This window comes from Mesoplodon densirostris, chromosome 12, assembly GCF_025265405.1.
Source record: "Mesoplodon densirostris isolate mMesDen1 chromosome 12, mMesDen1 primary haplotype, whole genome shotgun sequence".
Classification (NCBI taxonomy): domain Eukaryota; kingdom Metazoa; phylum Chordata; class Mammalia; order Artiodactyla; family Ziphiidae; genus Mesoplodon; species Mesoplodon densirostris.
Genome location: NC_082672.1, coordinates 60,689,811 through 60,717,440, shown reverse-complemented (window position 1 = coordinate 60,717,440; position 27,630 = coordinate 60,689,811).

Genomic DNA, 27,630 nt, shown 5'->3' with positions numbered 1-27,630 from the left:
TAGAACAGAAGTTTGTAGCTAGTACACAAGGAATCTAATCTGCTCCACTAATTTTTGTCTGTCAAATTCCTGTTTTCTGAAAAGACAAGTCTGTGGAAAAGCAAACTGATTCTTATTTAAATTTTGTTATATTTCTTAATGAATTTGGTGTCTGAATACTGTGAATGAAGAGACAGTTGTTGAACAAATAAAATAGTTCTCACAAATCATTTCAAGGGGCATATGCATTTCACATATTTCTGTGCTCTTATTTTAAGGTTTCAGAGTTAGTGTACCAACAAACGAATATGGATACATATTGATGAGTGTGATTTTCTTGCCCATCATTATAAAAATATCTTTCCTAGTTGAACAGTTAATGAAATGATGAGAAAATCTGAGGTGAACATTAGCAGTCTACTTTCATTTTGTTTCATCTAAAAGAATCTCTTTTACAATTACTACTTACTTGCAATAGCTTCAGCAGAAAATGATTTAATGTTCAACATGTGCATTAAAATGCACTTGCTTTTTTAAGTATGTAAAAGCTGATGGAAATTTCATTTAAGCACAATTCCTGTATCACAGATTTTAAGCAAAATGAAAGGAAGTTAGGGTATCATTTAAACATGGCTATAAAAATAATTTCTTTCAGTGGCTAGAGGGAAGGAAGGATTGGTCAAAGTAATTTTTATCTTTGATGGGATTCCCCACTAGTCTGCTCTCTTGTTTGACTTAATGCATGCCACAATAATCATGCTATTTCTTCCTAGCATTTTTCTAGCTCACAGTGATAAGAATAATTGAATGGTGTTTATATTCTAAAGTGCCTTTTCTCACTAAGCTCAGAAGTTCTTTCTGAGTATTAATTCTTACAATATTTTTGTGTGGAACACAGGGATGTGTATTATTATCTTGTTACCCCCTTCTAACCACAAGGATAGTGAGGCACATACGCAGTAAATGATACACAAGACAGAGTCAGGGTGCCAGAAACAGATCACAACCTGACTTCCAGTTCACAAGCCAGACCATACTTTCTAGGAATTATTAACATACTTGAGAATTGAATCCTGGCAATTAGTAGCTATCTTCTAAGTCCTTGTTTTCAGTCCTAGAACGTTAACATTGATAAGAAGGAAAAATTTAATAACTTGGAGTAAGTTAATTCTGTTGCATCCTGGGTAATACAGAGATTGTAAACAAGCAAGTCGTAAATAACTGTAATAATAGGAATGTTATTGATAATAATTTGAAGAGTAAATGTTTAATGGCGCAGATGTAAAATTCACAACAATTAACACAAATTTTAAAAAAAACCTTTAAAATAACAGCCAGCTTAGAGGCTGCTAGAAAGAAAAAAAAAGGAAATAGTTATGTAATTTGAGTGTAGAATCATAGGTGTTTAAATTTATGGGATAGACCCTAACCATGTAAGAGGTTTCAGAGACTCAAAGTGAATTCCAGCTAGGAGACTTATCTTTTCTAAAGGGCATCCTTTGCTTGTGTCTGTAACTGGATAACTTTGAAATCATGAAATCTCACTTCTGCCAATTATTACTACAGAGAAATTTCTTCACACATGCACAAAAAATTTATTGGTTGAGGCTTAAAGATGTTTAGGTAGGCCTGGAACATGATATATACTCAATATATGTTATTTAGCAAATACATGAATTTTCTTTTGAGAATTCTTACCCAAATTATTTTAATCTTTTTAAAGTATGATAATAGTATCACAATTTTATATATCTGTATATGTATATATGTATGTTAAGCTTTCTTGTCTTTTAGAGATATCTAAAAGATATTATCTATTCTTCCATTTACATATGAAATAATTTGAAGTTTCTGATTTGCTTAAGCATAAATCTGGGGTATGAGGGGTATATGAATCAAGATTGGCCATGATTTAAATATTGCTAAAGCTGTATGATAGGTGTATGGGAAGTCAAGTATATTCTTTACTTTTGTTTATGTTTAAAATTTTCTATAATAAAAATGTTTTAAGTATAAAAAGTTATATCCATATATATTAGGTAAGAGATTATTTTTAATCTGTTTTAAGAAAATACATCTCACCTTTCTGGAATTTAGCTGTATGGGAAACTCATCTATCTAGAACATGGTCAAGGAGAGTGACGTCAGCATCATGGTGGTGTGAGAAGCTTCCTTTCCTTCTCTCTTTCAATCTACAACTAGTAAGACGTCTATAACTCAACAAAGGTTCCTCTGCCCAGTACACCAGGACAACAGAGAGATTTGCATGTCTATACATCTGAAGGTGGGTGGACTTCAGAGAAGGCAGAATGAGGGAACAGTAGAGGCAGAGCCTATGATTCTATCACCTGTGCCCACAGAGAACTGGGCAGCAGCAGCAACAGGGTCCAAGACCCTGGTCCCTCCAGCCTTGGTACTCCTGTGACTCTGGCCCCTGCCCGTGGTGGTGGTGCCCACAAACCTGACAACTCCAGAAGCAGTGGAGACACCTTTGATCCTGAACCCCCCCCCCATTATCCCCATCACCCCATTGTGGTAGCCGTGCCCACAACCAAGGAGAACTTGGATACAGCGTAGTCCATCTCACTGTCCCCAGCAATGATACCAGTGTCAGCAGTGACCCTGGTAGCAGCAAGATATTTGTGAGGCACAAACAGAGACAACAAGGGCACCACCAGTGACACCTCTGGCAGAGGTGATGGAGGTTGGAAAGTGACACTTCTCAAGTGTAGCCAGAGGCAGCTCAGGTAAGAGAAACCAAAAACTGTGCTATAGTGCCACTTACTGAAAAACAAAAGAAAAGCCTCTAGGACCAACCTGTTGAATTAGAATCAAAGTAAAAAAAGTTTTACTTAAATAAGAAATGTGTTCACTATTTCAAATGAGCCACCAGAGGAATAAATCATTAAGCACCATTAAAAACCATGGTAACATGGTATCACAAAAAGAAAAAAAAAATACAATTCTCCAGAAGCCAAGTCTGTGATCTAACGCTTAGAGAATTCAAATTAACTATCATGAAGGAATTCAACAAGCTATGAGGAAACTCAGAAAGGCAGTTCAGTGAGCTCAGGAATAAAATTAATGAACAAAAGTGATATGTTACCAAAGCGGTTGAAACTCTAAGAAAGAATCAAACAGAAATTCTAGAGCTGAAGAAATCAATAGATGAGATGAAGAATGCGATAGAAAGCATTGAAAATGGTGCAGACCATATAAAATCAGAATCAGCAAGCTTAAAGGTAGAAATCTAGAAATTATTCAAATAGAATCTTCATTTTAAAAGTGAAGAAAGAAGGGATGGGAGATGATACTCCCAGCAAATGGCAGACAAAAGAAAACAAGGGTAGCCATACTTATATTAAACAAAATAGACTTCAAGCCAAAAAAGGTAACAAGAGACAAAGATGGACATTGTATATTGATAAAGGGAATAATCAATCAAAAAGACATAACATTTATTAATATATGTGCACCTAACATAGGAGCACCAAAATATATAAAGTAAGTATTAACAGACTTAAAAGAGAAATTAACATCAAAACAATAATAGTAGGGACTTTAACACCTCGCTTATATTAATGGATAGATCATCCAGACAGAAAGTCAATAAGGAAACATCAGTCTTAAATGAAACATTAGACCAGATTGACTTAATAAATTTATGAAAACACTCCATCCAAATGTAGCAGAATACACATTCTTCTCAATGCAAATGGAACAGTCTCAATGATAGACCATATGTTGGGACACAAAACAAGTCTCAGTAAATTTAAGAAGATTGAAATAATATAAAACATCTTTTTCCACTACAGTGGTATGAAACTAGAAATCAACTATAAGAAGAAAGCTGGGAAAAATCACAAATATGAGAAGACTAAACATCATGCTACTGAACAACTATTGGGTCAAGTAGAAGTCAAAAGAGAAATAAAACATACCTGAAGACAAATGAGAATTAAAATATGACATGCCAAAATCTATGGGATGCAGCAAAATTAGTACTAAGAGGGAAGGTTATAACAATAGAGGTCTTCCTCAAGAAACAGGAGACATCTCAACTAAACAATCTAACACTATACTGAAAGAAACTAGAAAAAGAAGAACAAATGAAGCCCAAAATCAGTGAAAGGAAGGATATAGTAAAAATCAGAGTGGAAATAAATGAAACAGAGACTAAAAAGACAATAGAAAAGATCAATGAAGCTAACAGCTAGCTCTTTGAAAAGAAAAACAAGATTGACAACTTTTAACTAGACTACTAAGAAAAAAAGAGAAGATTGAGATAATAAAATGAAGATTGAGATAAAATTAAAAACAAAAGAGGGAAAATTACAATGGATAACACAAAAATCAAAGAATTATAAGAGATACTATGAACAAATTAGATAACCTAGAAGAAATGGATAAATTCTTAGAATCATACAACCTTCCAAGACTGAATCATGAAGAAATAGAAAATCTGAAGAGACTGATCACTAGTAAGGAGATTGAAACAGTAATCAAAAACCTGCCAAAAAACAAAAGTCTGAGATGAGATGGCTTTCAAGCTGAATTATACCAAACAATCAAGGAAGATTTACTGCCTATCCTTCTCAAACTCTTCCAAAAAATTGAAGAGGAGGGAATGCTTCCTGACTCATCTTATGAGGCCAACGTTACCCTTATACCAAAACCAGACAAAGACAACACAAAAAAGAAAATGACAGACCAGTATCCCTGATGAACATAGATGTAAAACTCTTTAACAATATATTTGAAAAACTCTTTAACAATACATTAAATATATATTAAATATATTTAAACAATATATTTAACAAACTGTATACAGCAGTACTTTAAAGGAATCATACACCATGATCCATTGGGATTTATTCCATGAATGCAAAGATAGTTCAACATCTGCAAATCAAAGTGATATACCACATTAATAAAATGAAACATAAAAGTCATATCATCACAATAGATGCAGAAAAAGCATTTGGCAAGATTCAACACCCATTTATGATAAAAATGCTCAATAAAATAGGTATAGAATGAATGTACAGCAACATAATAAAGGCCATGTGTGACAGACCCATAGCTAACATAATACTCAATGGTGAAAAACTGAAAGCTATTCCTCTAATATCAGGTACAAGACAAGGATGCCCACTTTTGTTACTCTTATTCAACATAGTATTGGAATTCCTAGCTATAGCAATTAGGCAAGAAAAAGAAATAAAAGTTATTCAAATTGGAAAGAAAGAAGTAAAATTGTCACTATTTGTGGATGACATAATTTTATGTATACAAAACCCTAAGTACTCCACCAAAAAAAAGGTTAGAATAAAATACAGTACAGTTACAGGGTACAAAATCAATATACAAAAATCTGTTGGGTTTCTATAAGCTAACAACAAACTAGTAGAAATAGAAATTAAGAAAACAATCTCATTTACAATTGCAATATAAAGAATGAGATTCCTAGGAATAAATTTAACCAAGGAGGTAAAAGATCTGTATGCTGAAAACTATAAGATGTTGAAAGAAATCGAGGACACAAAGAAATGGAAAGATATTCTATGCTCATGGATTGGAAGAATAAACATATTAAAAATGTCCATACTACGTAAAGCAATCTATAGATTCAATGCAATCCCTATCAAAATCCCAATGATATTTTTCACGCAAATAGAACAGAAAATCCTAACATTTGTATGGAACCACAAAAGATCCTGAATAGCCAAAGCAATCCTGAGAAAAAAGAACAAAGCTGGAGTTATCATAATCCCTGATTTTAAATTATACTACAAAACTATAGTAATATAGCTATCAAAACAGCATGGTGTTGGCAGAAAAAGAGACACACAAATCAATGGAACAAAACTGAGAGCCCAGAAATAAACCCACATGTGCATGAATAATTAATTTATGACAAAGGAACAAAGAACATACACTGGAGAAAGTATAGTCTCTTCAATAAATGGTGTTGGGAAAACTGGACAGCTACATGCAAAAGAATGAAATTAGACCACTGTTTTATACCACAAAATTAACTCAAAATGGATTGTAGACTTGAATGTAAGACCTGAAATCGTAAAACTCCTAGAAGAAAACATAGGCAGTACACTCTTTGATGTTGGTCTTAGCAGTATCTTTCTGGATATTCCCTTGTCTCCTCAGGCAAGGGAAACAAAAACAAGAATAAACAAGTGGGACTACATCAACTCAAAAAGCTTCTCCACAGCAAAGGAAACCATCAACAAAACAAAAAGACAACCTATGGAACAGGAGAAAATATTCACAAATCATTTATCCAGTGAGGAGTAAATATCCGAAAAATATAAAGAACTCATACAGCTCAACAACAACAAAACAACTCAATTTAAAAATGGGAAAAAGATCTGACTAGACATTTTTCCAAGGAAGACATACAGATGGCCAACAGACATAGGAAAAGATGTTCAACATCACTAATTATTAGGGAAATGCACATGAAAACTGCAATGAGATATCATTTCATGCTACTTAGAATGAGTAGCATCAAAATATAAGAAATAACAAGTGCTGGAGAGGATATGGAGAAAAGGGAATGCGTATTCACTGGTGAACCCTTATTCACCAGTGTAAATTGGTGTAGCCACTATGGAAGACAGTGTGGAAATTCCTCAAAAAATTAACAATAGAACTGCCATATGATCCAGCTGTTCCACTTCTGGATATTTATGTGAAAAATATAAAAACACTTATTCAAAAAGATATATGCACCCTTATGTTTATTGTAGCATTATTTACAATTGCCAAGATATGGAAACAACCTAAGTGCCTGTTGACAGATGAATGGATAAAAAAGATGTGGTGCATATGTATAATGGAATACTACTCAACCATAAAAAAGATAAAACCTAGTCATTTGCAACAATATGAATGGACCTTGAGGTTACTATGCTAAGTGAAATAAGTCAGACAGAGAAAGGCAAATACCTTAAGATTTCACTCCTATGTGGATTATAAAACAAAACGAAACAAAACAAATGAACAAACAGAACAAAACATAAACAAACAGACAAATACAGAGAACAGATTGGTGGTTACCAGAGGGGAAGCAGAGTAGGGAGAGGGCAAAAATGAGTAAAGGGGGTCAACTGTATGGTGATGGATGGAAACCAGACTTTTGTAGTATATACAGAGGTTGAATTATAATGCTATACACATGAAACCTGTATAATGTTATAAACCAGTGTTACCTCATAAAGAAAACAGTAAATAAAATAAAAGTGAATGTATGGAAAAAAAGAACATAGTCAAAAAATAAAACATACTCACAAAAAAGGGGTCCGTCAGAAGTCAATATGACTATCATAAGATAGTATACTGACACATATTATTTGAGGCATTCTAATAAAAGATGCTATTTAACTAGGTTAAAAGATGCTATTTAACTAGGTTAAAAGAATCAATAGTTTGAGCATTCATAGACTTAGGATCAAATACTTGTGCTAGAATTTACTAACTTGGTAATTTATTTCAGTTCTGTAAGTTTCCATCTCCTCATATATAAAATGGATATGACAGTATCTACCTTAAAGGGTTTTAATGAAGTTTGCAAGTGATTAAGATTTTGTCTGGTACTTGGTAAGTGTTTTATAAATGATAGCTAAAAGTTTTAAGCTTGATTATCTCATTTTTGAGACCACTCAAAATTAAAGTCAGAAACAGTTATATGATTTTCAATGAAGGATGAGACCCTTGAGAGCACCTAGTAGGAAAACATGGTCAGAAAAATCCACAAGAAGAAATAAGCTACTTTATATATATATATATATATATATATTTTTTTTTTTTTCTGCATGCGGTATGCGGGCCTCTCACTGTCGTGGCCTCTCCCGTTGCGGAGCACAGGCTCCGGATGCGCAGGCCCAGCGGCCATGGCTCACGGGCCCAGCCGCTCCGCGGCATATGGGATCCTCCCAGATCGGGGCACGAACCCGTATCCCCTGCATCGGCAGGCGGACTCTCAACCACTGCGCCACCAGGGAGGCCCAAGCTACTTTATAAAGGCAAGAATTGAGTCTCTTTTAGTATGAGGACCCAAAACCCTACATTCCTTGCTAATGCTTTTGTATGCCTTTGCATTACAACATGGGACAATAAGGGAGATAGTGATCATAGAGAATTATTAAGAGAAGTTAACAAACAAACCTGAAATCTCTGAGGCTAAACACAATAAAAGTTTGTTTTCCACTCCTGTCACAAGCCATTGTATGTCAGAAGGTTATCCTGGGAAGTTCTTCACTCAGACTCCTTTCTCTTGGCTCCATCACACTCTGGGATATCCTTGGAATTCTCTGATGGATTCACTTCATTTGTTCAATCAATGCATAAAAGAAAAGGATCATGTGAGATATTTTAGGGGTCATGCCTGGAAATGAAATTCATCTCTTTCATCTACATTCTATTGGCCATATTCCCAGCTGGCTACAAGGCACCTAGGAGATGTAGTCTTCCTGTGTATCCACAGTGTGTGGGCCATAGACCATTGTCTCTGCTACAGTAGACAGGGAAAGAAGTATCTTACCAGTTCTAGGAAGTTTTATAGAAAAATAGGGTGAATTATGTATCCTTATGTAATTTCTGCTGTATTGTAAGCTCTCTGAGCCTGGGGACATGACTTGGTCATTTCTTACGTCCAGCTAGTGCTTAGTAAATAGTTTAAGGTAAATAGTAGTTTTGTTAATTAATCCAGAAAGGCTGGTAGATTCTGAATATTTTTATATTTATAGCATTTCAGTTTGGAAATAAGTCTGTCTAGTATTAAACACAAAGTAAGTTGTAACAAAGAGTTCAGTGTGATCTTGAATACCTTTACACATTAGTTGAATAATAGAATCAATATAGCTTACTGTAGTTGAAATATTAGAAAAATTTTGGACATTTTACTGGACCACATAAATTATGACCTTACTCCTTAGGCTGGAATTTGCTTAAAGATAATATAAATAAATATGGATTATATAAAATTCTAAAAAAGGAATCTAAGAGTATCTGTATAAAAAGATTTATCTATTCCTTGTCTCCAAAAAATATCTGAAAAAGATTTCATTTTTATAAATATTCCTTTCCTTCCTAAATCTGAAATTTTAGAATTGAGAGAGAAGAAACTCCACTCTCCTGATTTTCTTTTGATGGTCAAGAGAGAAATGAGAAGAATTTAGTTCATTTACAAAAAAAATAAATAAATATTTTAAAATTTATTAGCACAAGAGGTGTAGCAGAATGGATAAGTATTGCAGGAAATGGATATGATAGCTCGGTGACCAGGTAGAAGAATCATCCAAGACAAAATGACAGACTCAGCAGCGGTTCACTGTTTGACAGTGAGATTTTGGACAATACCGTCAGGATAAAGTACTTTTCATGCTAAATTTATTTATAGGCCTCAGGCTTGGGGATGATTCAGACCACCGATGAGAATTATAGTCAATGACATAATTTTGAAAAAAGATAATAGAGTGGAAGACATGAGTAAATGTTTTTGTAAGTAACAGTGACAACAATAAAACAATAATAAAACCATTAAAATGTAAGGGTTACACTAGAATGTACTATAGATGTTGCTCTGGATATTTTTGCCATCTCTATGATTGATTCTGGTGAATCTTACTTCAGTTTGATACTTTTGTAACCTGTCTACAGCACAGAATTTAAAAAAAAAAGAAAACTGATGTACAAAATACCAACAAAATTATTGCTGAACATAGTTATTTCAACTTATTTGAAGTTTGGAAACTGCTGGAAAACTATCGAGAAAGCAAATAGAGATATTTTAAAGGCATAGCTAAAAATAGGCGATTTTTTTAGACTTTAGATTCAGTACCATTTTCTTAAAAATTCAAAACCATATTTGTTAGAGTTCTGGCATAAGGCATCTGAGGAAGTTGCTGCCAGACGATTTTTGCTCATCTCAAAACAAACAAACAAAAAAGAAAACAATAGGCTTGGTAATAGATACTGTTTGATGTGAGAGATTGGCTGTATATATTCAGTAGAAACGAAATCAGTGGAAATTCTAAAATTTATGAAATAAAACACATTGTTGACTTTGTATTTTTCCAAATTGAAATTATTGGTTGGGCTTAATGGCAGTTGGCTTCTTTAATTTTTTTAAACTTTTTTTGGCTTCTTTAAAGTAACTAAATTGACAACCAAAAAGTTAAAGCCTGTTTTTAAGTTCTTTTCATGTCTTTCACCACCTAAAACATATCTGTGCATAATGAACTTTAAAATGCATGCTTTTTATATCCTCTGCCACAATTATCATTTACAGATTTTAACTCCTATAAAGGATCTCTGAAAAATAATTTCTAAATACTGTTTACACTGTGCACGTGCATACACACACACAGACACTTTAAATGTGCATCAGGAAGATGTGTAAGGGTTATATCTTTATATTGACTGAGTTATTTAATATCAAAGATTAGTCTTTTTTCTATTTTTATTGAAATTAAGCAATATCTTAAAGGAGTCCTTTAGTCATCTGACACAATCTAAAATACCTTCATTTTCAGTCTCTGTGGAGTTTAGCGGAAACCGGTGTACTGCCTTCTGCTTGCTTTCATGAATAGAATTTAGTTGTACTAAGGTAATGGTGCAAATTTACAATATCCATAAAAGCACCGTTATTGTATTGCTTTGCCTAATGCATTAGGAAAAGAAGACCACTTGGCAGACACCACATATCTACAAACGAACAAAATGCACTAAAATCAAAATTGCATTACCATTGTCAATAATTTGTGTTATAATTTTTATGGCAAAAATTAATAGAAAGGATTCCTTAAATAAAAATGGGTTTGACATTTTCCTTTTGTTGTTGCTGTCCTGATTGTATTTACATCCAGTCATTTATTGCCCATTAAAGAAGTAATGCTATGTTAATGTAAGGGGGAAAAAAATCAATGCTACTGAAATCAGTAGCTGTGGGGAAACAGTGCAGCAGCTGGTTTGCAAACAGTGAGCCCATATAGATCAATGAAATTACAAGCTGAATCTGCTGATGCTCACAAACTGCTCCAGCAGTGTGCTGTCTAACCTTTTATCAAGTTCAAGAGCTCTAGAATCCCAGTGATAACTAAACGGAAAGCAGGGCAAAGGCAACCAGGAGACAATGACAAGGCACCTGCAGTATTTTACTGTGGTATGTGATGTACTACTTTTGCATCTACCAGGGTAACTACATACCTTTAACCTGTAGAAAAGCCCTATAACCTGTAAATGAGCCACATAGAGATTTTTCACATCCCAGAAAATCTCTACCTTAAGAGTGTTCCTTGACCTGGAACATCAGAAGTCTCCATGATACTTCACAAATCTGCTTGTTGAGCTAAATTCCAGAAACTATTAATCTGTGAGATAATGTTGGGATTCTAGAATATATGATGTGTCGGGTTTGTTGACTTATTATGGTCTCTAAAGTTTTCTTTATTATGAGATATTATTATATACATTGAGCCTTAGCTTTTTGATAACAAATCACTGATCAGATACATTCACATTTAATATTTGAAAAAGACAACAAGTTTTCCATCTCAATAAACTGATTTTTAGTGTCAAGTTAAATGACAGTAGTAAGTGTTTTTCCCTATGAATATTGAATTTTCAGATTTTCTTTTAGTTAAGCCTTCTTTGGGCACTCAGTGTATTTTAAATGTATTTCCTAAGACACACGAAAACTTTAACTTAAGGAGTGTTAATTGACACAAAGAGAGGGAGGTCAGTATTCACAGAAGAGAATCATAACAACTTGTTGATGAATTAGAAAGCAATAAGCTAATTCTGTTTAAAACCAGAAGTGAGCCTTGACATTGACACACGTAACGTGGTTTTTCTACCACCTGGACAGGATAAATGACTTTCCCATGATTACACATCTATTAAATAATAATACTGGAACTTAGATCCAAACATTTCTAGGTCAATGGGCAGTGCTGTCCCCACCACGTGATGCTACCATTAACATTGATTTGGGTGGGGAAAAAAGGAAGAGAATGTGGAAGGCAGAAGAAAGTAGAATGCAGATTTTCATGGGAGGCTTTTATTCAAGTGTATACAGATATATTTGTATATATAAGTGTATACAGATATATATTTATCCATAAAATCATATGGAATAAAATTAATCATAAAATATTATTTCTACTTAAATTCTTCTTAATCCAATTGTTGACAAGAAGAACAAAAAGGTTTTTATCCCCTTCCTTCCTCTCTCCCTCCCTAAACCAATTAAAGAAAATGCAAAACAAAACCCGTGGTTATAGGGCCAACCTAAGGCAAGCCTGTCAGCAAGACTGACCATACTCCATCTCCTCCTCAAATATGCACTCAGTAAAAATGTCCTGAGAGGCACAAGACGTGCTTTCGTTGAACCCTAGTTCAGTAATTATATTGATTTAAATCATTCTGTCTGTCTCAATCCTCTAAGATAGTGACACCAGAGTGACATGATCTTTATGGGACTGGCTCACGATGTAATGGCAGAAATCGCCCCTAAATAACACAATTGGTAACTCTCATAATTCAGGCTCCTTATTCAAATCTACCTTGATTTTTATTCAAAATCACTTCTTTTGTATGACTCTTTAAAAATTAATATAATTTTTAGTGGATGAGATAAACAGGAGTTATATTATTTTCCATATAAAGAATACTCATACTTGAGATAAATTGTTACATTTTAGGTTGTATACATTTAAAAAATAATGTCAACAATAAGCAGAGTATTGATGCTATCTCCTAAGTAATTTTAGAAAAGCTAAATATGAGCAATACCTATATTTTACCTATTAATATTTTAGGTAGTGTGACCCCTGCTAAACACACCAAGTGATACAATTAAAAATTATAATATTTTAAATATTCTCATATTTTCAAATTTTCAAAATATTTTCATTTCTTCATTTTGATATCCTAATGAATACTGTGAGGCAAGAAGATTGGATATTATTACCTCCAGTTCAGAGAAGAATATGAAGAGGTTAAGTCAACTAATCAGAGATGAGAACTCAACTCCAGGGAACAACTCCATTATTTTATTATTGCCTCTCTTTTATACTTTGAGTTGGGATATATGAAGTAAGAAAAAAACTGAAGGATGAGATGAAAAATTTGCTCCTCATACTATATGATTATAGTTACGATTCTGACCCAGAAAGAAAAAGACACTCAGGGTCTTTAAACTCGGGTAATGGAGTAAGTTCACATTTCAAAAATAATTTTCCAGGACTTTTTAAAGACCAACGTATCAACATGTGGCAGAGCATCACAGAGTTATTGCAAAGTCTTCACAAAGAAGACAAGAAATCGTTAAATATACAATTGTGCTGTACTGTAGCTGTGGAGGATGGTTGATGAAGCAGATGGAAGTATCATGGAGTTTATTATATCTGCAACATGGGGGAAGTATTTCCAAGTAATTCGCCACCTGGCAAGTGTCCTTTTTCCAGCTAAAAGCCAGAATAATATCATCTCCTACCACCATCACCAAAGAGTAGAGACGTGCAGGGCAAGAGGACAGAGGACAAGGAAAAAGCAGTGGGTATAGCTGGCAAGATCTAGACAAAAACAAAATAATAAACTAAAGAGAACACAGGCAGGTACTTTCTTTTAATACATTAATGATTAATGGTTTTATAAGTTCTTTTTTCATGAGGCTTAGTTAAAATTAGATATATATATTATTTGTAATAGTAATTGGTATGTTTGCTTAAGTTGACTCTAGGTAAAATGTACATAATTCATTTCACAGTGTGGCTTTTTACTTGTTCTCAGCTAATCCATCTGTTAACATTATGCAGTTCTGAATTAACATAATCTATTAAGAATGGTTAAAATAAAAGAGAGTTTATCTGAATTGGGTAGAAACCATTATATAATTGTAATCACAATTGTGATGTTGTGATGTTGAACAGAAAAAGACAAGAAAAGCTGCCCTCTTTCAGCATGCTGCCTTAATAAGGCCTCATCCTTTCCGATTGTGCCATTCTTCCTAGTTTTAGAATATATAAATCATCAAGATTTTTTTTCGGTACTTTCCACATTACAAGACTCATTGGTTGAATGATTAAATTGAATGATGGTATGGATATATAGCTCTAACCAGTGTGTGTGTGTGTGTGTGTGTGTGTGTGCAAATAAACGTTGGTTAGAAATGGATTTAGAGGTCACATTTATAGACTTAGTTCTTTTTAAAAATTTGTGTCAACTTTATATAAATATACTACATCTAATTTGATCATTTTTGACAGTTGTTTACACCCATGAAATACCTCCACAGTTAGATACAGACCATTTCCATCACACTCAATATTCCTTGCGTCCCGTTGCCCTATTGCAGACCATTCCTCCTGTCACTCACAATTCCAGGCAAACACTGATTTTTTTTCAATTTTTATTTTATATTGGAGTATAGCTGATTTACAATACTGTGTTAGTTTCAGGTGTACAGCAAAGTGATTCAGTTATACATATATATATATCCATTCTTTTTCAGATTCTTTTCCCATATACATTATTACAGAATATTGAGCAGAGTTTCCTGTGCTAAACAATAGGTCCTTGTTGATTACCTATTTTATATATAGTGGTGTGTACATGTTAATCCCCAAATCCTAATTTATTCCTCTCCCTTTCCCCTTTGGTAAACATAAGTTTGTTTTGGAGGTCTGTGAATCTGTTTTGTAAATAAGTTCATTTGTATCATTTTTTTTTTTTAGATTCCACATATAAGTGATATCATGTGACATTTGTCTTCCAGTGTCTGACTTACTTCATTTAGTATTTTAATCACTAGGTCCATCCATGTTGCTGCAAATGGCATTATTTCATTCTTTTTTATGGCTGAGTAATATTCTATTGTATATATGTACTACATCTTCTTTATCCATTCCTCTATCAATGGACATTTAGGTTGCTTCCATGTCTTGCTATTGTAAATAGTGCTGCAGTGAACACTAGGGTGCATGTATCTTTTTGAATTATGGTTTTCTTTGGATATATGCCTAGGAGTAGGATTGCAGGATCATATGGTAGTTCTATTTTAGTTTTTTTAAGGAACCTCCATACTGTTTTCCATAGTGGTTGTACCAATTTATATTCCCACCAACAGTGTAAGAGGGTTCCCTTTACTCCACACCCTCTCCAGCATTTATTGTTTGTAGACTTTTTGATGATGGCCATTGTGACTGGTGTGAGGTGATATCTCACTGTAGTTTTGATTATTAAATTAAGGTTATGCATTTTAGGAAAGAATACTATAGAGGTGATTTGTCCTTTGCAGTCTATCATATCAGGGGGTACATGATGCTGATATATATTATCATATTAACCATGATCACTTGATTAAGTTAGTGTCTGCTGTGTTTCTCCATTGTTATTTTTGTTTGTAATAGATAAATATCTTGGAGGATACATTATTATTTAATGTAATTATTAATATGCCTGAATTTATGTCTATTATTTTCTCTTTTTCCTTATTTTTTTGGGGGTATTCTTTTTCTTTTGCCTTTGGACTATTTTAATACTTTTTTCATATAGTTTATTTTTTGGCTTTTGTGTGTGCGTGTGTGTGACAATACCATGATTTCAGTGTTTTGCACTTTGACTATTCTAATAGGCATGCAGTGGTATCTTATCATTGCTTTCTTTTCTTTTTTTAAAAATATTTATTTATCTATTTGGCTGTGCTGGGTCTTTAGTTGCAGCATGCGAGATCTTCGTTGCCATGAGCAGGATCTTTGTTGTGGTGTGCAGGATCTTTAGTTGCAGCATGTGGGATGTTTCAGTTGTGGCATGTGGGATCTAGTTCCCTGACCAGGGATTGAACCCGGGCCCCCTGCACTGGGAGCACAGAGTCTTAACCGCTGGACCACCAGGGAAGTCCCTCATTGTTGTTTTCATTTGCATTTTCCTAATGACATATAATGTGGAGCATATTTTCATATAATTATTTGTCAACTGTATATCTACTTTCATAAGGTGTCTGTTCAGGTCTTTTGCTCATTTTTAAATCAGATTGTTTTCATTTTTATTGAATTAGATATTATATTTTTTAATTCGAAAATTTTATTAGGTTTATTTTGTATTTCTAAGCTAAAATTTCCTATCTTTTCATCCATTACAGGCATATTTTCCTTTACCTCAGTCAGCACATTTCTAATAGCTGCTTTAAAATCTTTGACAATTTCAACAACTGGGCCATCTTGCAGTTGACTTATACTTATTTGTTTCTTGCTTGAGACTGTCATATTTTCCTAGTTCTTTGAATATAGAATAATTACGCATAGTTTCCTGGATGTTGGATGTTTTGGATCCTCTGGATTCTGCTCTATTTTTCAAAGAGTGGTATTGTTTGGTTTTTAAAAGCAATTAGCTTGATTAGACTCAAACTTCAAACCCTGTCCCACTAGTGGTGGACAGCAGCTTTGATCACTGACTCTTTTCTTTACTGTATTCCCCCTTACTCTCTGGTTGCCCTAGTCGTGCATGTCCTTTCCTCTGGTTCAACTAGCCAGAAAACATGGTGACTATTAGAGTTTTAGCCACCCTTCTCCACTAGTATAACTGTGAATGCCCTCAGGGCAAAGCTACAAAAACAGGGCACTCTATACCAGTCGTTTTTTCCAAGTTTCACCTTCCCTGTACAATCCGTCTGCTTTGTTTACTTTCCAGAGCCCTAGAATGTTATGTTTTTTCTTTGTTTGTTTTTCTCTATTTTGTTTGTTTCTCCCTGTGAATCTCTAGTTGTAATCTACAGGAGTGCAGGAAGTTTTATATCACAAGCTTACTCCTCCATAAATGTAGCAGAGCCTAAGGCCATTTAATTCTTGATGACAGACATGTATCTTACTCAAAGAAATAAAAAGATGCTTGGGATAGCTGAAATGCTCTGCTGCCTGACATATGAATATGATTATGATTATATTTCTATTAACAGACATTGAATATCTCTAGCAAGTGGGTGCAGTTGATAGTCATCTTAATCAGGGAAGATTATTTTACAAAACAGAGCTCCAAGGGAGAAAAAAATGGAGCAGTTTGAGAATGAGTAGTTTTTGCTTGGCAACATATAATTTGAATAAACTCTCATGGCTGAGAAATGAGAGATGATAGAGCTAAGTCACTCTGATCTATATAGCCTTCCAAATTTTTTATGTTTGTCACATTTTATTTCTTATCTCATATGATAACCATCTGAATCTTAAGTTGCTTCTACTGGTGACTAAAACTGAGGAGGCAGTATTGTGTAGTGAATAAGTCAGATTTTTATATTCACATTACAGCTCCACCACTTCCTAGTTCTATGACCCTGGCTATGTTACCTAATTTCCTATACTGAAATTTTCTCAACTTTAAAATGGGGATAATACTGCTACTTGCCTCATAAGATCCTTATAAAGAAATTAATGTATATTCAGATTTTAGAAAGTGCTTGGCACATAAAAAAATCCCATTATTAATTATTATTTTAACCTTAGAAACATCAAGATTATAGATATGTCCTAAAAATTTCAAATAGGCAAGGGGACTCATGGAGAAGAGCACAACATGGAGACAATAGCAATACTCATAGTAGACCTACCACATTTAGATATTGATAGGGTAAATTTATTATTATTTAAGTTTAGTCTTAGTGTTTCTCTTTTTTTCTATATTATTTTGCATTACTTTTCTTTTTAAAGTAGAGATCCCTCTTTATGGAATTATCTTCTTTTTCTTCTCTGCCTGGAAAACTCCTTTGATGTATACCCTTCAAAAACTTACCTAGTTTTTGAGGTAAGTTTTTAAGGTAAACTTACCTTTACCACGTAGCTCAAATGACCCCCAGAAGGCAGAATAATATAGGGAGTTAGTAAAAATTTTAGAATTAGACAGATTTTGAATATTAGCAATATCATTCACAAGATGTGGACAGGGTACGTAATATGTTGAGCCTTATGCTCATCTAAAAATGAGGGGAAAGACTGTCTATGTAAAAGGAAGGTGATGAAGTTTAAATAAGATGGCTTTTGTTGAGTGCTTAATCAGGATCTGGAACATATTAGGTACCTAATAACAGTGAATTCCCTTCTCTTTCCTCATTTCCTTCTGCTATGAAGGCTTCCTGAACACTGCCAAGAAGATCACATCTGTCCCTCCTCTAGTCTGTCCTTCAGTCTTCAGCATACTCCATTAATATATCTTTCTTTACCACTGTGTATTCTTCTCCTTGAGGGTGGAGATGTACAAGTTTCATATCTATCTGTACACCTAACATAGTACCCGAGCCACTGTAGATTGTCTAAATGTTTGTTTGTTTATAGAATGAATAAAAATCCTATTAACTTGAATTTTATTTGAATATATAATTTTCACTTATTAATTAAAACCCTCAGAGTAGATAAAAGAGCATTTGAATAAAATGTAATACTGTAGAGGAAAACAAATATGAGGACTTTTGTCTTATTCTGACATTTTTTTAAAGTAATGAAAACATCCCCATGACCAGAAATACTCAGGAATAATTCCTCTTGACTGCAGTAAGTACCTACTTTTGAGGAATAGAAAGCTGATGAGCTGCAGGCTTCCCTGCTGCTAAATTCATCTAACAAGGCACTCCTGATGTGTTCTGATTTTAAGGCCAATGGGAACTCTATAGATTGGCTTGCTTCTCTCTTTCCTGAAAAAGAGAGGACTTTGAGCTGTGCATATTTATGTTGGTAAAAAAATTCTGGTGTGAAATGGGAATCCAAGAATCAAGCCTAAGCCATCACAAACAGTAATAAGTGAATTTGTACACATATTGCCTTTGGTGCTTCTAGAATGAGGTCTGCATAGCTTAGGTAAGGCTGAAAAATCAGTAGTTATCTGCACCTCTGGACCTTGTAGTTATGACCTTTCCTGTGTTTTGAACAAGACAGTTGAGAGACATTGGGTTCTTTTAATGGATTAATCCCTTGGAATACCTTATGTGGTTGAAAAATTGAAACAATGGTATCAGAAATGCCAAAAACGATTGGGGTAAACCTTGCCAAATACTAAATACAACCAAAATGGTCTTTTTATTTGTATGTAGAAGTAACTGAGCAAAAAGGCTTAGGGCTTTCTCCTGAGGAAGCTGGACAAATGCTACCAGCTGAGCGAAAACAGCAGGATGACTCAACTCCAATTGCTACATTTTACATCAAGGAAAGCGGTATGCAAATAGAAAAGGTAGAAGTGACACAAAGGAGGGAAATCAAACTTAAGACTGGGACAAAGATGCAAGAGCACATCCAGCCGTAACATGTGAATAATACTCCTAAATCAGATAGACAAGTTTCATTCTAGGATATTAAAAACACATAAAGATAGGATCACAGTAACATTATCATTACACTATTAGGAACAATGGAAAGTCAGAAAGGTAATGACCCAGGTAAGAAAGTGTTAAGAAGAGGATAAGGTAAACTGTAGAAACTACAACTTGTAAACTTTGATGATGTAATTTGGCAGAATTCTATTCTTTACTGTTAATCAGATGGTTACTAACCTCCTAGGAAAAAGAAAGCAGCATTAATTAGAAACTACTATGGGTCTATTGAAAACATTTTATTTGTAAATCAAAAAAATTATATTGGCATGTGGTGTGGAAAGTTTTCTCCATAATGTGCCAATGGACAAATTATCATGTGGAAGACAAGGACAGTGAATTTGTAGCCAGCATCACAATACATTATGACATTTAGAAATAATGTATTTGTTAAGAGCAAGGGATCTGCAGTCAGGTAGACCTGAGTTTGAATCCTGTATCTGACCCTTAATACCTGTGAGATCTTGAGGAATATACTTAAAGTTGCTAAGTCTGAAAAATGGAGATAGCAATAGTGGCAACCTCCTAGAGTTGTTCAGAAGATTAACTGGCTGACACATAGTAAGAGCACGATACATATTAGCTTAGAGGGGTCATGTGGTGGAGACACACAAAGACTACTACTATGAAGGCACACAGAGGGGCAACTAATCCTTGGGTGGACTAAGAGTCAGAGTTGGCCAGGGAAGGAGAAGCACAGGGACAGCACTGGGAGCACATGTACACAGGCACAGGGGTAATAGAGCTGATGGATTTCCTTAAATGCAAATAGTAGTTACTCCAGGCAGTGTTAGCTTGGAAAAAGGAAATAACTGAGAAGACAAAGGGATGGTGAAGGATGAGTCTGTGCAGGGAGGCAAGGGTCAGCTCACAGTGGGCCTTACATGTCATTTTAGGAGTATAGAAGCTATCCTAAGCTTATGCTATGAGAGGAGGATGAGGGACAACTTGAGATAGTGGATGTAATTAATATGTAAACTTGTTCAAACCACCTATGCCAATGCTCTAGGTACTTGGAAACATTTTAGTAAATATAACATTAAATGTTTAGTGGCTAGTTGATTAAAATGGAATAGCTATGCCGATTCTTCACTGAAACCAGCATATACTCAAAGAAGTACCTCATCAACATGTTCAGTAGATCAAGAGGTAATTATTTCCCCAAAACTTTAAACAAATCCTACTTTTGGTATTATCTTCAGTTTCATCTTTGTTTATGAATGTTACCATTTCCAAATGTAAATGATGGCATTTGGTAAAGTCCCTGCAAGAGGTTTTGCACATGACATGGTTCTGAACCTTATGCAGCACACACTTATATACTAGACTGAAAAGAGAAAGAGACATTAGTGACTTTTAAGAAAGATCACTAGTGCAAGACAAAAACCAATCTTCTTGAGTGTTTTCTTTTTTTTTTTTTTTTTTGCTTCAAAGGGAGCCTTTGAATCCTAGCACCTACTTTGAATCCCTTTAAGATGGCATCAAAATTTAAAGCATTTGGTTTCCATCTTGCAAGTGACTCTGAGTCCTTTAAACTTTGGGAATGAAAGCAAAGAAAGGAAGTGATATTAATCTTATTTTGGGGATATTTGTGTATTATCATATCTTTTTTTGAAAATATCTGGATGAATACATTATTCAAAAGAATTGTTCATGACATTGACCGTGGTATAAGTGGACTATGGCTGAAATAGTGAAGCAGGAAAATGGGGGACAGTTAAATGATGTTTATGCCTATACTCAGTATCTGTTCTTTCACTTCCTTGACTTGCATACCCTGTCTTCCTGAAACTGAAAAGCACTGAAAGGAGTGCATTTGAATTAATGTTAATTCCAAAGTTTTATACTGTGAGTCAGCTTTTCAATAATGAAGTTCATATGCAAAGGATATAGTGGAGTCGTCATCTCTTCCTTCAACTGAGATAAAAGATTGTAACTGCTTATCTTGTGTTAATCCTAGCAGTGCTTTTTGTTTTCTTCACTACTGTTTACATTTTGGGCTTTAGTCAAAATGTGAGACTTTTAAAATCTAACTTTTATAAATTAAATATTAAGTTCTTGAGCTAAAAGACTTAGATTTGATTCTTACTGTTTCAAGTTTTGACTTTCAATAAAGTAATAGCTTTTCTACACTCTAAACATTTCTACCATAAAATAGGCCATGGATGGGATCATAGGCTTGGGGTCTGAGAGCCTTGGTTCACATCTCTAATGGGGTAATTGTATGATCTGTAAAGGTTTAAGGATTATTTTGATGGTAATTAGCCTAATATAACTTATTTAATAACACATAGTAAGTGTTCGAGGAAAAGGTACAATAATGATAGTAATAGCTGCTCATCTCACTTCCCAGGTTAACTGCACAGATTTGAGAATTGTATGAAATATGTGATGTGAGATGGAATGTATCAGAAAAATACTCAAAGCAAGAAGGTGCTAAATAAATATTTGATGAATGAATGGATTAAAATCAAATGTACTAAAAATTGGACAGTATTTGCCTTCTTTGCTCAGAATCTGTTATGGGGTAATAATAATTGGCAGAGCATCAAAAATCTTTAGTTCAACATCTGATGTTGAATGACTTGAGGCAAAATAATTACACCTTCTAAGACTCAGTTTCGTTTTCTGTTAAATGATAATAATAGTACACTTCATGGGATTATTGTTTCAGATACTACAACATTAAATTATTATTCACCAGTCTTTTGGGGAAAGATACTGTGAGCAATTAGATGTATTTGAACTGTTATTTTTAAATAGCAAACATATTATTAGGGATAGAAATTATTTATGAAGTTTTTCAAATTTAATAAAGGTTTACAATTGGACTAATCAGCTATTTCATTTTGTTATTAAAGCATTTTTGAGGAGAATGCAATTAGTTGTTACCCATTCTGAACTATTAGTATTTGTACGCAAGTGACTTGCATTGTGAGAATTTTAGGGTAAATTAGAATTATACACAGATCTTATTTTCATACAGCAACTAGAGGTGATTCTGATTTATTACAACACTGAGGATTTAATTATAGTTAAAAGGACTAAGTACCATATAGCCCATGTGACCTTCTCAAGTGTATATTCACAATACATCCACAGAACTGGTGGCGGGGGCGCAGGTGGACTATGGATGACTTGTTTGAAATTTAGCAAGTCCTGGATTACATCACAGTGCCTCATCCCTGGCACAATTGCCTTTCACCTAACAGCTGACACCTGTGGTCTGGCTCAGTGCTGCTCTCCAGTGGTCTGTGCTGTTTCTCACCCAAATAATCATGGATTAGTCTGTTTTTCTGTTGTTTGAAATTCTATCAATAGTCTCATATTACAGTTGCTTCATGGAGTCCCCCATGTGATCCAGTACTGAACATGAAAACATTTATTGTAATTCACTGGGGATTTTAAATTGTCTCGGACTGTGCACACACTCAAAGTAAAGGACAATAAGTGCTTTATTTCCCTCCCAGTTGTCCTTTGTTTTTGCTGAAATCAGTGGAAATCAATGAACAAACCACCTAATGAATATTTACTGAGTGCCTAGTTTGAGTTTGTGCCAGACCTGTGCTAGGTATTTTTCATGGATTGTTTTGAAATGATTATATTATTCCTTTTAAGTTTGTATTATTTTTTTACGGGCTCAGGTTGGTTGGCTGTTTGAGCTGTTTTCATCAACTGGAGTTATGCATTTGGGTATTGGCAGACAGCCTTATTGCCTCACACTCTTGTTGTATATACTGAATAGGTCAGCAATCCAGCTGCTTGTTGAGTCTTCACTGGGATTCCCTAGAAAACAGCCTCTGGAGGAAATGCTCACTTTTTAACCCTTTAAGGAGGTGTGAAGGTTGGTTTGAAATCTAAGAACAGCATGAACAGGAAGAAAAGGAGAGTGGGGCAGGAAAGGAGGGAAGCAAATACTATAATGCCCTGTATCACCAAGATTGGACAGTTCATAGATATCCATAGCCAGTTGCTTGATCCTGGGACACTCTTATGTCAGGCTTTAGGGAACCACTGTAGTTTTGGGAAAAGACAGTTGGTGGTGTGCAAAGGGAGAGAAATTTCTTTGCCAGATCCTTCTATTTTCCTGCACTCATTGGTACAAGTTCAATCAAGTAACTCGGCTGAACTATTGTAGCTCAAGTCTCACTGTGGAGCCACTCTAAGGAGCTGTGAGTGCTTAACACTCCCTCACTTCTGGTGGTGTTATCCAGCCCCTCCTAGTAATCACTGGGGAAGCCTGGCCCCATGTCCAGGGGCACTGTACTTTTGAGACTGGGTACCAGACCACTAGCGTGTTTTCCTCTTTAGTTGGCTGTAGAGGACATCATCAAAAGCCATGCCTGAGCCTGGTCCTTACTGTGTAGAAGCTGCCACAGCTGGCTGGGGCTCTTAAGCAAGCAAGCCTCCGAGTTTCAAGGGGCAGTTGGGACCAAGAAAATCTGGAGAACTATGTAAATTGGGTTGGATATAATTGGACTTTTAATGGAGCTGGTATAGAGTATTATTCAAATCAGAAATTGACATTTATTGAGGATCTACCTTACACCAAGCTCTATGTGAAATTTTTCTCCCACATGTGTTGTCTAATAAGCATGTTAATTTTTATATGTTAGTAGGATTTAAATAAATGTGTACCTACGAAGATTTTTTAAGACCAAATTTACACCGAAGACACTTTGCCATCCCATATTTCCACAATCCTATTTAACTTAGTCATACCTTTCATATCCATGTAGAGCTAATTATCTTTCTTCTGTTAATTATTTGGGAATTAGACGTTGTGTGAGGCCTGGCCTCTCCCCAGTGACTCCATCTCTAGCTCTGGCGACTTGCTATTTGTGCATTTGTATACACACTCATATTTCCTGACTTACTGAAACCTGCAACAACCCCATCTCAACACCTGAAAGTTACCTGCCTCTGACCTTTTCTTCCACAACCCCTCTCTTCTGCCTAACCTTCTCCCTTCTCAGTGGAGTGGGGGTCCTTTCTGCCCAAGACTGATCTCTCTACCCATGTCCTGGCTTCCACCCTCCCATCCCCTCTCCCTCCTGCTGGATGTTTCCTTTCAGTGTAGGCTGTGACAGACATCACTGTCTGTCTCAACTCCTCCCTCCCGCACAGTCAGCGCCTTGCTACTTCTTGCTAGCATAGCAGAGCCCAAGTTTTATCAGGGGTTTATCTTTTGCTGTTTTGTGTTCAGAGAAGGTGCTGTGCTCTGATCTGTAGACTCAGGAGTATGGCTTGTTATTTATTGCAGACCCACCCACCTTGCTAACAATTGGTCTAGACCTGAGCACAGTGATACTATTTTGACCAATGAGAATGAGAGGAGGTTTCCTGGATGATACTGCAAGAGTTTCTTCACCTCACAAAGAGATGGAAAACATTTCCCCTCCCCATTTAAAATTTTGCTTCTGGTTATTGCTCTTTGAGGGTTTAATGCTTGAAGCTGCTGTAACCATCTCATAATACAAGGGGATAAGCCTGAGGACAAACTCCAAATGGTGAAAATGACAAAACAGAAAGATGAAAAGACCTGCATCCTTAATGATATCATTTAACTACTGAATTAAACAATCCTGAATCTACCGTACCCACCCTGTTGATAGGTGAGATTTAAAAAATAGCTTTATTCTTTAATAGCTGTTTTTCATCTTCTTTTTGCTCTTATACTAAATGAGGTTTGTCATCTGCCCCATATGTCTTCTGAAACTGTTCTCAGTCAGGTCACAATAACCATTCAATTGACAAAACAACTGACAGTTTTTAATCCTTATCTTGCTTGACCTCTCCATTTCATCACTGACCTCTCCCTACATGAAATGCTATCCTTCCTTGGATTCAATTTAGCAGCTCTCTCCTGCTTTACTTCCTATTTTTCTGGTCACTCCTCAAGCTCTTTTAAAAATTGTTTTGAAATATTTCAAACAAACTCAAAGTGTGAAAAATAACGTAACAGACACTGTGTTCTTACTAGCTAGATTTAACAAATGTTAATATCTAGTCATCTTTGTTTTGGAGCTTTTTAGATTCAGTCTTCTTTTCCTTCACCTGTCCTTAAAGATGCCTTCTCCAGAGTTCTACTTTTTTTGTTTGTTTGTTTGTTTTTTTAATCCATGCCTTCTTGGGTGATTTTATCCATACTAATGGCTTTACATAGATTTCCTCATCTAAGACTACCTTCCTGAATTCAGAACCAATGGATCTTAGGCATCTTCACATCAATATCCCACAGATACTTTAAAATCAGTACATGTCTCAGTCAAGAGTGGGGTGTCCACAGAAGTTCAGCAACAGAACAGGAGCTGCATCTCAGGAGAGTGACCCCGAAGGGACTATGTTCTCCATTCAAAACTCCAGCACCTTCACAGTGGCTCTTGTTCTAAGGATACAGCCCCAGGCTCTCTCCAGAATGGCTGTCTGTCTCAGACACTTGATATAGAGGTGTCACGGGCATCTTACCTTGGAGCCTGGATCAATTAGAGCTCTTTGTCTTGCTCTGAGTAAGCCTGTACTCGGTGAGTAGCTTTATGGTCAGAAAATAGCTCCATCCTGGCTGTGAAAGCCTGAGCATATGGAGATTTTAATCTATTAGAATCATCTTTTATCAGTCAGCTTTTAATGGAGTGAGTTCTCAAGGTTCTGATGGAGACTGTAATAGCAGCGCTGTGTTGTTTGATGCACTTTATAGATCTCATCCATGTATTTAATCAGTGCTTATTGTATGTTTATCATACATTATTATGTACTATTCTGGGTAATAGGAATATGGCAGTTATCTCCGTGAAGTTGCGTCTGGTGAGCAAGTCTAATTTATAAAATCATCACTCAAGTACTAAAAAAATATACCCATGATAAGGCTGTGAATAATAGAGACTATGGATATGTAAAACAGGTGACCTGACAGAATTTAGGTCATGGAAGAATTGAGTGTGAGCTAAAAATTTGATCATGACTTGGGGTTAACCAGGAAAAAGTATATGTGTGCCGGGAAAGGAGAGACATAGTCCAAGAGGAAACAATTTATGCTAAGGTCCTGTGACAAGAGAGTTTCTAACATATCTGTATTCTTTCACTTTGAATTCTCTAAGTTAATATCTAAGAAATTTAAGTCCTGTGAATACTCTGAAAATAGAAAAAAAAAGTGCTGTGCTCAAATAAGTTTGAAATCCACTTACATGTTAACCTTTTCCCTCTTTTTGGGGATTCACAAGGCATTTTAACCTACTAAAGATTGAAAAATTATGGAGTAAAGAAGCATATTTAACTTTATTTAATCAAGTATGTCCACATGTCCCAAAATTATTTAACCATGAAACCCCCCTTTTCCCCTGGCATTAATACTTATTCACCTGGGGTAAAACTAGTTCTCTCAAAAAGGCAAACAAACAAAAAACCAAAAAGCCCCCTCTGGGCTACCTTATTCCAGGATCAGTGATTGCCTAGCTCTTCAATGTGGGACATCACAGGCCAGTGCTGTGCCCAAGTAAGTTCAGAGATCAGGGAAAGCAGTTGGAGTTGCAGCTGCCTGTTCTAGTTGATGCACAAAACTAGGGTCTCTGGTGAGAACCTCCTAACCAGTCATTTCTGCACAGCTTTTTTTGGCTCTCCTGCTCCTGGGGCACACTGGCTAAATATTCTCTCCTTCTTCAGTCAGAAATACCTCACCTACACCAAGGATTAGCAACTTTTTTTCTGAAAAGATCAGACAGTGAACAGTTTAGGCTACTGGGCCACGGGATGTTCTTGCAGCTACTCAGATCTGCTATTGTAGTTTGAAAGCAGTCATGGACAACAAGTGAATGGCCATAGCTATGTTCCAATAAAAATGTATTTGTATTCACAAAAGCAGACCGCCCACTAGCAGGCCACAGTTTGCCGACTCCAAGTCCAGACTCTTCCTGAAAGCCATTCTAGTTGGAATTTCTTCACTTTCTAATGCCATTTTGCATCTCAATCATATCTTCCTTGTGAATTACACATCATAACATGACAGATAGTCACTTTCTTCCTGAAGGATGGTGAATACTGTGTGAAAGACTTCACAGGGACTTGGTAGGGCACCCTACTCTCACCTCAGTTTTCTCAGATAGTTCCAAATTTTCTTTTTGTGTGTTTCTATGAGAGATCCAACTTTGTGAAGATAAGATTTGGTTGGATATACAGGTTGTTCTAAAATTAGTTCACATATATTGTTTCAAGAACAGGTTTCAGCATGCTGACTATAAGCCACAATCACATAATAACCTGCATTTTCTTCAGTCTTCTAGCTGTGG